General features: G+C 35.4%; 1 protein-coding gene and 1 long non-coding RNA gene across 2 annotated transcripts in view; one reads left to right on the forward strand and one right to left on the reverse strand.

Annotated features, from left to right (window-relative positions):
* The window catches only part of LOC105398540 (collagen alpha-1(XV) chain), a 150914-nt gene that overhangs the window by 105269 nt on the left and 28196 nt on the right, over window positions 1-17449 (reverse strand). The window lies entirely within an intron of this gene.
* LOC125490986 lies at window positions 2536-3479 on the forward strand. Its single transcript, XR_007268036.1, has 2 exons — window positions 2536-2862; window positions 3108-3479. It is a non-coding gene; the product is annotated as an uncharacterized LOC125490986 (long non-coding RNA).

The following is a 17449-nucleotide window of genomic DNA, read 5'->3' on the forward strand; positions in this document are numbered from 1 at the left end:
ATCTCCTTTGTATCTACATTTCCTTTTAACATGTACACTACACCCAATCTCATGTCTTATTCCCTCCATCCAAAGGTTGTCTGGCAGATATCACTTTTAGTGATAAGATCGCCTTTTGTACCCTAATTAAGTTGTAATTTGTTATTCATATGATTCTTTGTTGGTGTGCAAATAAAGCGTATTCTATCTATCTATCTATGTACTGATCTACCTATTAAGCTTACACACATTTTCTCTTTTATAATAATAATTATAGATGTATAGTATAGTTTTAATCATGGTAGAACCGTGCTAAGATTTACGTCAAGAACCAAAGATTATAAATAGCAATAATAAAATGTCTCACCTAAGTTTCCCGGTGCTACAAAATGTTAATGTAAAGATGCAATGATGAAACTATCAGTTACCTCTAATAGCACCATTACTCAATTTACAACGCATTATAACTTTAATGACACCAATCTCTCTTATTGACGCTAGGAATGTAGTGGCTATTGGCGATTTTCACGCAATCACCTTATAATAACTGTGGAATAGGTGTCATATTCGTTTGGCACTCAGGTGAGATATGAGTGTAGTAGTTTGGATAGAGTAGTGAAAGATAGATCCCATCAAAAACAATACTTGTCAAAAAAACCAAGTCTCGTAACTCATAAGACTTGATATTACATGGATTTCACAACTTTTTACCGTAGAACAACTGAGTTACGAGACTTGTTTTTTTTTGACAAGTATTGTTTTTGATGGGTACTCATTTCTTTTTGTATTTTGTAGACAGTTCTATTTTTTTTCTTTTCGGTACCTTCTATGTACTTAGGTGCGTTAACTTAGTTTGGTAGGTACCTACCTACATAAATCGCAAACTTGAGTCAAGAATCTAGAATCTTTATTTTTGGCTACTTAATGTACGTAATGAATAAACGTAACTTTGATACTTCGTACTGCATCAAATTTCCCTAATTAAATTTCAACCTTAGTTTCCAATACACAAAGTTCATTGTACCTACATTAAGAAAATTTGACTATAAGTGGTAGCACTGGTAGCTTGATGTGCTTTGTCCGTAGGTAGGTAATCCATCCTTTGCGGATTTAATTTGCATGGCGGGAATTTTTTGCTCAACTTGGCAGGGGCACTACCGTGCTCCTATATTTATTTAGTGGGGGCACTTCCGTGCCCCCAGATATGTGATTATGAAAGTATTTAAGCAGTTATGTACCTATCTAGAAAACTGGACCAAAATTGAAAAATTTTACTCGAATAATTTAGTTAAATTTTACTCAAATATTTTAGTTTTTCCTTGATTCACACACCAAACACTACTTTTATTCCAAATCCGAAGCTTCTAGGTCTGCTAGAGAAGTGCCTTAGAATTTTTATGATCGGTGAGTGAGTGAGCGAGTCAGTGACAAAATTAATAAACTTTGACCCGTTATAATTCTTAAACTACTGTATCAAATCTAATGAAATTTCAAATTTACCGTGTCTTTACAATGCTTGCATGGTTATTGAAAATTCAGTCTTCTAGTTTTATCCACAACGAAGTTACAGGGGGTCGAAAATGGCCTGAATTGCTTCGAGAAAAGGATGGTACGGTCGTGCCGCTTTTTTGCTCGACTTGGTGGGGGCACTGCCGTGCCCCCAGATAGGTAGTAGGTACTTCTAGATAAAGCTCATCATATTTTGAGAGCCGCAATAGTTAAATTTGACGATAAGAATTACTTTTCACATATTCCACTGCACATATTAGAGGATTGTAGTTGTTATCACTAATCAGAACACACCTATTTATGTGACACACAAAGCACACATAGAGCCAAAAAAGTGTCTCAGACAATGAATAAATCGTCTTTAATAGACATAGATGCCAGTGATGATGATGATGATGATGAATGCACGCAACATGCAGTGTGATGCGAGGGGCAGTGTGAGAACCTTAGACTAAAACAAAAGTGAAACGGCAGAGAAAAACAAATAAAAAAACTGTGATGGATATCGCTAAAAACTGGCTTGACCACTCAATTAGGACTGGAACAATGGGGGACCGGTGGCCAAAATTTCGCCATTGTTTAAAAGTTGGGTGGCCAATTACGAGGTTTGACAAATATTTAAAAGATAATTGGGGCAAATAAACGTGGAAAATCGAAAGTTCTAAAACAAATAATACATAAAATGCCACACAAAGGCTACGATTTATCGGTCTCCTTCAGCACGGCTAGTATGGCCATAATAAGACAACATGTGAAGTGACTGATTAAATTGAGTCACTTTTTGATATCAGTCTTAAATGTTAGCATAGGGTGTACACGGGACTCATTTTATTTGTGTGATTCGGCATTAGTCCCAGTGACACTGTAACTTTTCTGCTCTGTGCAAATAAGTTTTTCAAATGTTATTTTTTTCCGAAAATCTCTCATTTGTGGTAGTTGTTTGTATTGTCTATGGTTTTTTTGACAATTAAAATGTCACCAAACGTCAAACTTGAAGAAAATTTTGACTCTTTGGTGCTTTGGAGAGTTTCGAGTGTATTATTTTGGCTCATTAAACTACTTTATTGAGTTTCTTGGACATCGTCTCATCAAATGATATACGACCAAGCTTGCTCCCGACCAAGCACGCTCAGATTCCTTGGGAGCTCCTGCTATCGGCAGCCGTCGATGCATCGGATCCCTGAGACGAAGAACAAAAACAGCATGCCACCTGACTGATGACCCACCCACTGTCTACCCGGACCCAGGAGCTAGAAGGCCTTGAGAAAAAAGCCCGGGCAGGATCCTGACGGGCGCAGAATATCATCTTCGATGCTTGTCCCACGGCCTGACTGAATAATATTTATATAATCAATGGAAGGAAAAAAACAGTAGGTAAGTGCCAGTACCCGTGACATGTTATTATAATTGGGCATATGCACACAAAACAACTCAAAAAACTTTTTTCACATGGCACTACTTGGTCGGCTTGGCCTAAACCCTTCCTTCATTGGAAGGAAACCCCTACCCCAGCAGTGGGGACGTGATGGGTTATGATGATGATGAAGAGGACAATAGGAGTCATAATATTAGTTCATAAGTATAACTAAAATCTAATGAAACATTTTTGTTTGTTACAGAACATTGAAATTGGCTTGTAGGCAAGACGGAAGATGGTCAAAACCGGTCAGAAATTGATGCCCTAGACACGGTTGGAGAGCTCTTGTTGGCAGAAACCACCTGAATGGTGAATCGTGGTGCTGAATGATGGTCAGGTGACATTAGCAACCTTGTGGTGAAACAATGAACTGGAGCGGCACCGAACTGAAAAAGTTGAAAAACTTGGCATACATACTATGAGACCCATTTGATGACTGATATAAGCAAAGTTCAGACTGATTATTGTGATAGTTGATAACTAAGAATACCTAATATGCTTTTATGGTGTGTGAAATAGTATACTTTTTATAATTTATTAATTAAAAGTTTAATAAATGTTTTACTTACCTAAAGAAAATATTATATTTTTATAACCATTTAAAAGTACATGCTAGCATACCCACTTATTTTTTTATAGTTAGTGTGTAGTTGATAAATAATAAAGCCTGACTAGGGTTTGTCACTGTAGTGAAAGGATTAGTCGCTGACTACCCGGTGTGCCAGATGTATTCAATGTACAGTTTATATGATTTACACTTCATGAACTCCACATTTAGCATTCAAACTATTCAATTAGCCACTTCATCTCAGTTAGTGTGTTGTTCACATGTTGTTGATAAATCATAAAGCCTGACTAGGGTTTGTCGCTGTGGTGAAGGATTAGAATGAGTCGCTGACTGCCCGGTGTGCCGGATGTATTCAATGTACAGTTTATATGATTTACATTTTGTGAACTCTATATTTAGCATTCAAACTATTCAATTAGCCACTTCATTACCTGCATACTTTGACGTGAATAGGCAAACTTAAAGTATAAGTATGGGAGACAACTGAAAATCTGTGGTTTGTTCCTAAGGGCAAACATATGCGCTGAGTTGCTTCCCTTTTGGTCTGCTTCAACACACACTTTTCGCCTCTTAATTTAAGTGTACAAATGTTTAAGTGGAACAAATTAATGTCTATCTATCTAACTTATTAGCACATGTCAGCGACAGGATTTGAATCCACATCTCTTCCGTGAGGGGCGGGCGCTTACCCGTCTGAGCTAACACCGCTACATATAAGTAATATGATATATAATTTTAGTCAAATAAAAAGAGGATGTGTGTTTTGACATATGTTGTTTTTAAAGCATTTTCAACGGGTTATTAGAGTCCCGGATCATCCTCCCTATAAGTATTATAGTAATTTTCCTTTCCTGCATCTCTTCTTGTAGAGCAAGGATGAAATTAACAAAAACTAAACAAATAATAATTTGTGTCACATGTTATCACCACCTTCGAATTTGAGTGATAAAATGCTACCTAAACAAATGTCAAACTGAGACATGTGCGGACAAATTGGTACACCCATGTTAGGAAATAAGACAAATCTTCCAATCTCGCTGTCAAAATTGTAACTCACATCTTGTAGTGATTATTTCGTGTTGGCCATGTTAGCGTTTGTGAGGACAACTGGTATCACACAATTTGTTGCAACTAGCTGTCATTTATATCTTGTCGCAGCCATACTGTGCTACGCGTGCTGGTCTGTGCTAAGTTATGTATAATGTAATAAAAATATAAAGATACAAATCGATATTCGATGGAGTAATCATAATGCTGATATATCGATCTCTAGAATAAATTATAAACTTTTATTTATGTCTTACCTCTTTTATACCTAATTAATATAATTACAGTTTAAAAATTTACCGTAAATAATGACGTTTTCATTTCATAGATTTTATCACGAGTTAAATTCCCCAAACCACATCCTAACTAATATTATAAATGCGAAATTAACTGTGTCTGTCTGTCTGTCTGTCTATCTGTCTGTCTGTCTGTTACTCTTTCACGCCAAAACTACTGAACGGATTTGAATGAAATTTGGTATACATACGGTCTAGACCCTGGGAAAGAACATAGGCTACTTTTTATCCCGGAATTCCCACGGGAAAACTTTTTAAGGCGAAGCGAAGCGCGCGGGAACAGCTAGTAGTATATGTATAAATAGGTCACCGAAACGAACATATTTTAAAACAAACACGGTCTGTTTACACTGATTGAAAGAAAAAGTGTTCCTAAGTTAAGGGCCCGCAAGTTGAAACGTATTTGACCTAAAAGTGAAACTTCTGTATAAACAGACTCGAGACGCAAACACTTTAGTATTTGTAGTGGCCCTTCCACTATTTGTGTTAGAGCCACTTTATATTATTGCTAGCTTAGTCCCGTGGGCTTCTCTTTGCAGTCAGAAGATGACATTATATTAAGGGCCTGTTCCACAATGTCTGGTTAGTGGCTACCTGTCGGATAAAATACATGCTGTCACTCTCTGTCATTATTTTTTAGACAGTGACAGTATGTATTTTATCCGAAAGGTAGCCACTAACCAGACATTGTGGAACAGGCCCTTATTGTAATTATAATGCATTGGTTATTTCAGACACGAATAATAAAAGAGGTTTAACAGTGTTTGGGAGTTTGACACAAAATTCGATAGATGCAGCCATAAACATTTTGTTTTTGGTCTTCACAATGTTTGTGATAAGTCCGGTCGTTATAGACTTGTTATTTTTTATCAAAAGTTCCTGCCATATTTAAATTCATTTTAATCGTAATTATGTTAGCTGTGTATTTATTTTTATACTTAATAAGCATTTATGCCAGCTGTGGACGAACTCAAGCAGATGATGATACGTTTACGTAAGCCTTTAGTAATTTGAGATAAGTAAGTACCTAAATCGATAAATAAATTTTGTCCTTAGTGACATGGAAACATAAATAAATTTCGCGTAATTCTACGCGACAAGCTTTACGGCTTACAGTAACTTCAAAGCTTATTCTAACACTAAGCCATAGCTATATATTATTTATGGATATACTTATTTATTACATTCTAAGCCATGCATCTAGCCGAAATATATATATATATATATATATATATATATATATATATATATATATATATATATATATATATATATATTTCGGATTATATATGTGAGATTCCTGAACGCATCCTTAAACCATAGACCTTAAGTATTATATACTCTATGTTCTTCTCTTTTACAACGCGTTCATGTCAACATTGTGTGGAGCTTAATTAAAGCCTAATTAATTAATTTATGGTTTTATTTCCAAATATAACAATTGGCGACGAGGATGGGATGGAAGAGACATGTCAATCAAATGGTTACTTACTCTGATCTTTTAGACCTAGGTTAGCTATGCTTAGTGCGGAAACCAAAACTGTCGGTTAGTTATTAAGTTAGTAGTTATAAGATAGATAGGCAAAGATTATTTTTCATTATAAAAAACATGTTCCTATATAGTTATTTTAAGAGTTTATTGTTCTGTTTTAAGTCGGAGAGAATGTGAGATTCCTGAACGCATCCTTAAACCATAGACCTTAAGTATTATATACTCTATGTTCTTCTCTTTTACAACGCGTTCATGTCAACATTGTGTGGAGCTTAATTAAAGCCTAATTAATTAATTTATGGTTTTATTTCCAAATATAACAATATATATATATATATATATATATATATATATATATATATATATATATATATTATAACAATATATATATATATATATATATATTGTTGTATTATTAGTGTATTTTTAATTTCTACAGTTAAAAACCGGCCAAGTGCAAGTCGGGCTCGCGCACAAAGGGTTCCGTAGCAGCAAATATAATTTACAGTTAAATCAACCTATCTCAAAAACTATAAGAGATACTTTGATCAAACCAAAAATCGTTGAAAGAGTTAATTAGCATGCATCACCTCTATTTTTTTTAGAATTTTATACCCCGTAGTTATAAAAATAGAGGGGGGGGGACATACTTTTTACAACTTTGAGAGCTGATATCTCAAAAACCGTTCACTTTAAGAAAAATGTTTTTTAGAAAACTTTATATCATTTTAAAAGACCTTTCCATTGATACCCCACACGGGTATGTACATCGAAAAAAAAAATTTCATCCCTCAGTTACATGTATGGGGGGCCCCACCCCCAATTCTTTTTTTACTATTTAGTGTCATATTTTTGTAGCGGTTCATACAACACATATTCCCATCAAATTTCATCACTGTAGTACTTATAGTTTCCGAGTAAATCGGCTGTGACAGACGGACAGACGGACAGACGGACAGACGGACAGACGGACAGACGGACATGACGAAACTATAAGGGTTCCGTTTTTGCCATTTTGGCTACGGAACCCTAAAAAATAGTCATTCTATTTGTTTAACTGTAGAAAGTTACTTGTTAGTTAGTTGTTGTACAATTTTAGTACATAAAAAACAAATTATCTTTCGACACAATGGCTCCTTTGAATTAAACACAAACTATTGGACGTAAGCAAACAAAATTTAAAGTTTCTAAACTTTATATTACACAGTTCCTGGACCACTTGAGATGCTGTATTAAGGTAGAAACAGTGGTAGGAGGGCAGTTCTTCTTTTTAACCTACATAACTTAGTCTCCATCAGTTGTGAAGAAAAAATCATGAGTTTTTCAAATATTTATTTATTTATTTATATTTCAGCGTGCATTGTACTAAAAACACAACGGCTGTGCACGTTTACAAAAAAATAAATTTATATTTTTGTACTTAAAATTACGTTACAGAGTGGTAAATCCGCGTGACAGAGGTGTATTTCATACGAATCTTGGCTGTCTCCCGCCACTTCATCCTGCGCATATTCGATAATGTTACAAAAAATATATATGACGACATAAAATATAAAAAATTATTTAAACTCCAGAAGATATTACCTATTTAGTAAAACAAAATATATATTTTTAAATGATTTCAGAAATATTTTTAAAAAAATTTGAAAATTTGTCTCTTACTACCTAATGTTTTAGTAGTTACATTCTGTCACGTAGGTTGCCATTTAAAATATTTGTTTGAGCCACTCGTCCTTATTGCCATCGATCAGAGTTTAAGGTCTCCTTTTCCCCTTGGTAAGATTTCCCCTTTGAGATCCAGACACCGCGTATCGGCCACCCGCAAAGTGTGACAGGAGGTGCGTGTGTTTATTCGGCGACAGCTTCGTCACGTAGGTAATTGTTAAAATAAAATACAATTAAATTATTATTTTGTTATTTACTCATTGGTAATAACAATTACTTTGCAATCAACATGTGAATATTACACTTTATGTTACTGTTTAGATGCTAATCGACTTTGCAACACATTTTACCCCTCTGTCACACGACAAATCTGTCACATTCTTACGAAACACTCCAACCTGAGAAAATTCATCAAAGAAAAATTGAAGTGAAACTACACGTTTTGGTTAAAGTAAGAAGCGAAAGGAACGTCCAATACACTTGCGCTGCATTAATAAAAAGTTTCGTTTGTGAAAAGGGTAATTTCGTGCTATTGTTCTCAAGAACAGACGATGAATGTGGTAGACTGTTTAATATGGTGGAGAGTGATTTATCGGATGTTTGATGATAACATTAAAGTCCTTCCAGCTTCTAAGGCAATTAAAAAAGGAAAGAGTATTTTTTTCAAGTTCTAAGAGCCACTGCTGTATTTTCGAAATATGGCTGGTTAAAACTTTAACAAATTACGTAATTTTCCATCATGTTACTTAAATTTTAGGTTGCCGAAAATATTATTTGTGCAGATAAAATCAATTTTATGTAGTTGGAACAAATTTGTCCTTTAAGTTCCTGAAATACGGATATTTCACTCTCCAGAGGTTCTCACGTGTGATTTCATTAGTTATACTAATAATAAAGATATCTCCAGTAATTTTTTTGACTAACTTGAAACCATAATGATTTTAAGTAAGTTACTAAATTATTATTTTTAAATTAAACTGTTTTATTCCAAAACGCTGCCGCATATTTAATAGAATAACAACTATGTCACATCGTTTACCACTCTGTAACGATTGGTGTCTCCTGGTAGTCAACTTATTTTTGGTCCATTATATGTTCTGTTATAAATAGTGCAACTTTGGAAAAATCATATTAAATTTAGTCATTGATGTTAACGTCTATGCTGTTAATTTTTGACTGTAATTAGTAGCGAAAAAATATTTATAGCAAAAACAAGCTTCATTTTAGCTGAAATTGTGACAGAGTGGTAATAACTACTTAATAAATATTTTGTTATTACTAAAAATCCATTCCTTCATATGTTTTCTAAAATGGTATTTTGTTTATTAACGTATCAAAAAAGTTTCATTTTAATCGACGAAGACTATTTCGGTAAAATAAAATAAAAGATTCTGTGACGAAGGTGTAATTTTCTTTGCCTTATCCACGTATTATGTTCTGAAAATCTTGAAAAAATACTTAAACTTCGCGGCCAACCACCTTTTTCGATAGAATAGAAATGTAGCTATCATAAAAATTATTAGAGTTCACCAAAAAGCTAAAGTTATTTTTTTCAAATTCGGGATAATTTTTTATCCATTATGTAGGTTAAAAAGAAGAACTGCCCAGGAGCAATTCCCTATAAAGGCTACCCATAAATGTCCATTGGAATTTAGGGTGGTGACTTTTAAAAGCACAGAGGAAGAGACGGTTTTCGCTCGGCATTTATTGGCGCCGGGGGTCAAGTTAAATTAAATGGTCTCTGGCAGTTCGTTTAATAGTTTGCTAAAGCGGGAACAATGGCTGGAAGTAGTCTTTGCATTTTGTTCGAAGCTCAGGGGACGCATGCAGTAGTGATGCTATACGAGTTTTATGTATTAATTATCGATGAAAAACTATAAAACTGTAATATTTATCTTCTTCGTACCGTGTGATAAACACAAGAGCTAGACAAGGGTTTGTGACCGTCGTGAAAACCAGTCAGATAAGACAAGTGTCAGTCGCTGACTGCCGAGGATGCTCCGAATGTATATCAGGAACAGAACCTCAAAAATATAATTTCACGAACAATCTGTATACCTCTTAGTATCGATTACATACACCATCTCAGTTTTGTGTATTTGGATAACCACAAAATTTCAAATAAATATCGTGATTTTTGAAATGATAAAGACTTTCTATAGTATAATCTATCGAGATTTAGCTACACTACGGCGCTGTCAAAACTATCGTAACATGAAGTCACCTCTGTGTGTGCTGTCTACTGTAGAAGAATTTTAGAATAGTTCTTCTATTGAATAGAGCTGCAATTTGAAAATGTGTCGGTGTAAGTATTTGTATTATAATTATATCTAGCTTAGGAAAACGAAAAAGGACCACATTTTATGCATTTACATTACATATTAAAGATATATCTCAGATAATTTTATTTGAATCATTTTTATGCTCACGTCTGCTGTCATACTCAATGACACAATTTGTAACTTAATGATGCTGTTGCATTATTTAAGTAATATTACCAATTAAAACGTACTTGAATAATATTTTCAAATTATAAATAAAAATAATGTTTTAAAAAAATAGAATCTTTTGTAAGTGAAACTTTTTAATTGTTTGCGAATGTATTTCAGAAAGATAAGAAATACAAGGTACTAACATAGATCTACATCTACAATTCTACACATTATGCAGCAGCGTGACCGCATAAAAATACAACCCAAAGAAGGTTTGCGTTTCATTGGCCATATATTCCAGCGACTTTTTACAAAACGTGCATCTTTCCATTCCAAGAATAAGCTCATGAGGATTTCCGCACAAGTTCTTCTTCGAATGCCTGTTGGTCACCCTTAGATTAACAATATACATACGAACAAGATGGAGTGTGAGTATAAAGGAAACGCCTCGACAAATAACACTGCACTTCTCACCACTGAGCTAAAAAAAAAAAAAACACGCACTCACGCCTTGTACTAATGTACTCCCTTGCGGGGTAGGCAGAGGTGCATTGCTGCACCCACTTTTCGCCAGAGTGTTTTTAGTCCCAATGTAATAGGGGGCGGGCCTATTGCCATTTTACGGGCACATCCAAGACCTGAGAACAAATATCTGTGTTTAAACAAATATCTGCCCCAGCCGGGAATCGAACCCAGGACCATCGGCTCAGAAGTCAGGGTCACTAACCACTACGCCATTCGGTCGTCACTACGCCATTCGGTCGTCACCACTGAGCTCTAATTTATTTATTTTATTTTAGGAAAACTTATAGCACAATTTTATAGATTAACAAAAGAATGATCAGTAAAGGGCCTTTAACAAGTTTCTACTGATGGAAATAACTTATTATTTTGAATGGTTGTCATTAGGTTGAACGGTTAACAGTAAACAAAATGGGGACAGATTGTTTGCTTTGTATTTGTATGTGTACCATTCTGATCATAAATATATTGTTAATCTTAGTGGTCACCCTACATTCTGCATCTTATTTACCAGTACGTCCGCGATACCCTGAATATATGGACACTGTTGGCAGTTTTCAAATATTTCACATCGATGAAATCCCGATACCGAGAGGTCTCTGTGGGTCATAAAATTTATCACACAGAAAATGTTTGACTTGGGACATTTGAAAATGCGCGCCATTTTTTACGTGTGTAGATTTATCATGAAGTAGTCATGAACTAAAGATTGTCTACCTTTATACTTTGTTATTCGGGTGCTTGTCAATCTTAACAACTTTAACTTCACAACTATGGGATACCTTTAATAATACATTTATAGGTATTTTAGGATAAAAAAATAAACTAGTGAGAAAAACCATCAAAATTTATATCTTGTTAAAATACTAAACTACAAGAAAAAGATAATGTACTTATAGCTTACTAGTTGTTCCCGCGCGCTTCGCTTCGCCTTAAAAAGTTTTCCCGTGGGAATTCCGGGATAAAAAGTAGCCTATGTTCTTTCCCAGGGTCTAGACCATATGTATAACAAATTTCAATCAAATCCGTTCAGTAGTTTTGGCGTGAAAGCGTAACAGACAGACAGACAGACAGACAGACACAGTTACTTTCGCATTTATAATATTAGTAAGGATAAGGATAAGGATTAGTAAGGATTTGAGAACAAAACTCTTCGTGAATGACCTACTGGCATCATATTGTTGAGCTTAAATTACAATACGTCTTTCAAACATCCTGTGTTTCACATATCTAAAACACAAGAGCCATGTTTTAAACTCTGGTCCTAAGAAGATTGTTTCTCTTATCTCTCTTTCTATCTCTCTCTGTTGATAGAGAAATATCAATCCTAACTAATATTATAAATGCGAAAGTAACTGTGTCTGTCCGTCTGTCTGTCTGTCTGTTACTCTTTCACGCCAAAACTAGTGAACGGTATTGAATGAAATTTGGTATACATATGGTCTAGACCCTGAGAAAGAACATAGGGTACTTTTTATCCCGGAAATCCCACGGGAAAACTTTTTACGGCGAAGCGAAGCTCGCGGGAACAGCTAGTATTTTATAAACGATTGCATTTCCGTAAGAAAGCTGAGAGCTCACCATTCAACGTACAAGATATCGAGGAGGATATTCGAATTCCAAATTTATAGATACAAAGTTCCGGTGCATTTTTTTATAAAACGGGCCAACTCACGATAACGAAGTATTAGAACTGCGCTGCGCTTACCACAACTCTATTTCGTTGTATTAAATCTAGAAATGTATGAAAACATTTCTATCGTTAAATTTTAGTTAAGGTAGAGTAACTCGAGAGAGCTGGTAAAATAAAATGAGGAAGTTTCTTTAAATCAAATCCAAAATAAAGTAGGTAATTAATACTCTAAATTTTCTCTCTCATTTCTGCGTCTTAGATTAACGATATAAGAACAAGAAAGCCTACAACAAAAATCGCTGTGCGCGCACAGCATTACTGCAGGTCTAGTACAGGTTTGATAGTTTGTCCAAAACTATAAAAGTTTACGTTTTCTCACATACTAAGTGGCGCCTCCAATGGAAACTATCATGAAACTTTTGACAGATAATGTATGCAGATGACAGGAGAAAACGTAAACTTTTTTCGTTTTCATAAATAGCAAAACCCGTACTCGAGGGTTTGATGTAATCGTCGCAATAACGCGTGTAACTCGGGAATGATTGCTTTACATTTTTATTGGCAATCCACCAATCATCGCACACCTTATCACACCGAATCTACGCCATTTTCCTCATTATCGATAAGGTACTGGGTGTTTTCTGTTTGTCACATAGATAGGTAACACTTAAATACCTAAGTTATGTGATCATGTTTATAGTGTATCCTGTAAAATTTAAATAAAATTCAAAATGATCAAATCAAACTTATAAACTTTTACCCCCTCCCTGTGCTTCTGCTAGCTGTACTTTACCAAGCTTACGCCCGCCAAAAAGCGAAAACAAAATATACGCTAAAGATAACAACAAAAAGCTTCACACAACACGCTACTTCAAACACTTAATATTCTTTCCACATCCAGTAACTTGTTCCACGTAAGAAGAAACAGAAAGTTCAAAGAGAACATCTACAGTCCCATTGAGCTATTAAGGGGAAGTCCTAAAGTTTACAAAACAAGGAGAAATGTTTTGATTTATGCGGACAACTGTTAAAGCCTGTTTGAAAGATGCTTTAGCACTTGCGTCGCGGGTGTTAAGGAGAAGACGTTTAGAATTTATTATGAGGTTTTTTTAATGTGTTAGAAATTGTGGCGTTTTTCGGGAGAGGCCTATCTATGTGGACCTAACAGTGGACCTTTGTTGCTTTATGATAGTAGTATGGATAGTATAGATGGGATCATAAATCTTGTTTACTAAGAGTAAACTATCGTGATAAATTAAAAGTACTACAGTATGCACACGTGCATTAATGCTAACGTTTGTAATCCCCAAAAGAATGTTGAAAGTAAATTTATAGTAATCAGGAGACATCTCTTGAAAGTTGGCGTTAATCTTAATGCCTGTGCAATTGTGTAAAACCTGCGTAATAACGTATGTATGTACCTATACTATCGCTCTTATAGAGAAAGATAAGATCGTGAATTTGTATAAATGAAAGTTCATTTGTACATTTATGTCCGGTATATTAACCTGTAATAACAAGTACACTTTTTAATTATGATTTTTCATAAAAAAAATCTATTTCTTTTTGTATATTATTTGTTTTATGTATTTTTCAATAGTCCCGAGGTACAAGCGTCCCAAGGTACGTTACGTGACCCTATATGCGGTATATTTGTGTATGGTTAAATAAATGTTTTTTTTTACTCAACCTTTACTATAGTAACATATTATTATATTACTTATTTAAATCTTGCCCTTAAATTCCATACAACATTCGCAACGGAAATGTATCAAATAGTAATTGCAGCGCTTTGATGAATCACGCGCGCGGCTAATCTAGTTTAATTCTGTCTCTAATGCGGACTGGATATGCCACTAGGGCTGCTAATACATAATTACCTTATTAATTCTAAAAAGTTTATACACTTCATCATCGACCCATCCCGTCCCCACTGCTGGGGCACGGGTCTCCTTCCGATGGAGGAAGGATTTAGGCCTAGACATGGTTTATACACTTATATAATTAAAAATGTGTTCCATATGCCATTGCCGTCCCATAATTATGTCACTGAAGCTTATTCATTCGTTACGAGTATCATAATAGCTATTAAAACATGAGTAAATTAATCTAAAAATCAATATAATTATTGGAGTCACCACTTCATCGTTCCGCGTTCATTTGTAGTCCACAAGTAGTCCAGATAAACAGACTACTGGATATCCAGGGTCAATCAATGGACCACACATGGTGCATGACTGGGGAATCCATTTGAATGAAATGATGAAAAACACTACCTTATTATGGTATCGACTGACAACCCTAATTGACCAGACACTGACTGAATTAGCTTTCTGATTCAAACTGCAAGAAATACCTACCTACATACATCGCTCAAGGAACATTACTACTCTTCTAACACAACACACAAATGTCATGGGCGCCTCCGTTCTTCTAATAAATCCTATGGCTATAATTAGGACAGGAATGTTTTGTCACCAACGATATTAAAAAAAAAGAAAAAACACGCACTCACGCCTTGTACTAATGTACTCCCTTGCGGGGTAGGCAGAGGTGCATTGCTGCACCCACTTTTCGCCAGAGTGTTATGTTAGTCCCAATGTAATAGGGGGCGGGCCTATTGCCATTTTTCGGGCACATCCAAGACCCGAGAACAAATATCTGTGTTTAAACAAATATCTGCCCCAGCCGGGAATCGAACCCGGGACCATCGGCTCAGTAGTCAGGGTCACTAACCACTAGTGGTCGTCATCGTTGTCAGGGTCACTAGTGGTTAGTGACCCTGACAACGATATTATATTTAATAAAATGTCCAAACGCACAGACCAAACCTAAAATACATGCCTAGTTACTTAAGTATGTACTTAATTAACAGTACTGAAATTCCGACTTACTCGTAAGAACACTGAGTTTATTTAAAATTCATTGTAGTTTAGAGTTTATTATTAATTAGATTAAAACTAACAACTACCTACTACATCAAATACCAATATACTAATTAATAGTACAGTATAAATATTCAAAAAAAATATTTTTACAAACACACGAGTACCAATGAGCCAAAAGTCATGTACTTTTCAGCCATAGACTAATAACTTGTAATATTTCATCAAGTGTTGACCAAAGTTACCCTTTTAACGCGCGCCGTAAAATATTACCTTCAGATCTTATCCCTTGGTACTTTAACCCTTCCGGGCAATTTCTATCCCCGTCAATATTAATGGATTAAAAAGGGATAGGCGGTGTGATTTCAAATCTTTTCATTTAATTACAAAGGGTAAGCAATTCCGGGAGTGTAATAATCGTAAAGTAATGGTTTTATTAAATAGATAACCTGTTGAAATAGATCTGAGGTTTATGCCACATTGATAAAATAATAGTAATAGAGGGTGGAGTTTTTGTAGGGCACAATCCCCTTAGGAAGTGAATGTACCTGTCAAAGAGACAGCAGCTAGTACAGTGCCAAAAACTTATCTGTTCCGGTGAGAGCGAACTAAATTGATCCATATCTCATTACTTACTAATGAATTGTATATTGTAAAAGATTAGAAGGGTTTAATAACACCGCAAGGGCGAATTAGCAATACGAGCAAACTTAAAATCTTATAGAATTAAGAAATATTAGACATTTATGTGAGCTGTCACCGGAACAGATAAGTTTGTGGCACTGTACTATACACTCGATGCAATGACAAGGTTTCCCTTCATTGCCGTTCCTGATGTCACTGGAACTTTTTAATTACACGTATAATATTACAATATGTGTAAAATATTATGACATGTGCACACCTAATTCTAAAATCGCTAAAAACACCTGTTGTGGATGCTAATTTTACCTTTAGGTTACTGCTAGAAAAGAAACTGCTTTGTTTTCGAACTTCAGAGTCGATATAATTCACCTGTCAGCGTATAACAAACTTCCGCCCTGTATATAAATAGGTATTAAATCTGTGCCATTAAATTGTATTTACGTAAAACCACACTCAGTTCCTATGTTTATGTAAACCTAATGATCATTTAATAATAACTTGCAATGCTAAGTTGCTCCAAACTGACACATTCACGACCGTTTAATGTCACTTAAGACTTTTAATGAGATTGTGAAGAAATAGCCAGGCGAAGATCAAATCTATGAAGAAACGGCGTCGGCAATGCTGATGAAGTGGACGCACTTGTGTGAAATTTGGCTCTGTAGTTGCATTGCCTATCCTATAAAGTAACTATAAAAACATAGTAAGTATAAAAAAACATTCTGAACCAATTCCACTGCTCTGTACGTACCTTTGGCTTGACATATTTTCACGCATTCGTATTTTTAATGGCTCTTCCATAACGGAAATGACCTACTTTTGACCGCAGCCTGGCGCCGCATTAATAAATCAGCTAGCCTAGCACGGGACGCAAGACGCGAATTGAGAGACGGGACAATGAAGTCGCGCTTGCTCTCAAAGCCACGCGATGTGGGTGAGCGTGATGCCAAACTTTTGTCACGTCTTGCGTCCCGTGCTTCAGGAGGGTTACGAACGAAAGCTTTCAGGAAATCGGTACATTCAATACCATGAGTCTTTCTGCCCCGGCCGGGAATCGAACCTGGGACCTACGGCATAACAGTCAGGGTCGCTAACCACTGCACCATTTGGTCGTCAAAATAATATTTTATAGGGATTGCCTGGCACTACCTGCCTGAGGTCATCGGTCCAGCGGTCCAGAGGGGATTCTACGCTATATTTGTAATTTAATTATGATTCACTTAGGCATTCGTCCAGACTTGGTGTTATCACTTTGTTTGTATAATAGAGATAAACTAGAGTATTTGTATAAGGAAGCAGGTGTGAGGTGAATTTTATGGAAAATATTTACTTAAACTTTTAAGCGACTATTTGTTTAGG

The sequence above is a fragment of the Plutella xylostella genome, chromosome 29 (genome assembly GCF_932276165.1).
Source record: "Plutella xylostella chromosome 29, ilPluXylo3.1, whole genome shotgun sequence".
NCBI classification, from domain to species: Eukaryota; Metazoa; Arthropoda; class Insecta; order Lepidoptera; family Plutellidae; genus Plutella; species Plutella xylostella.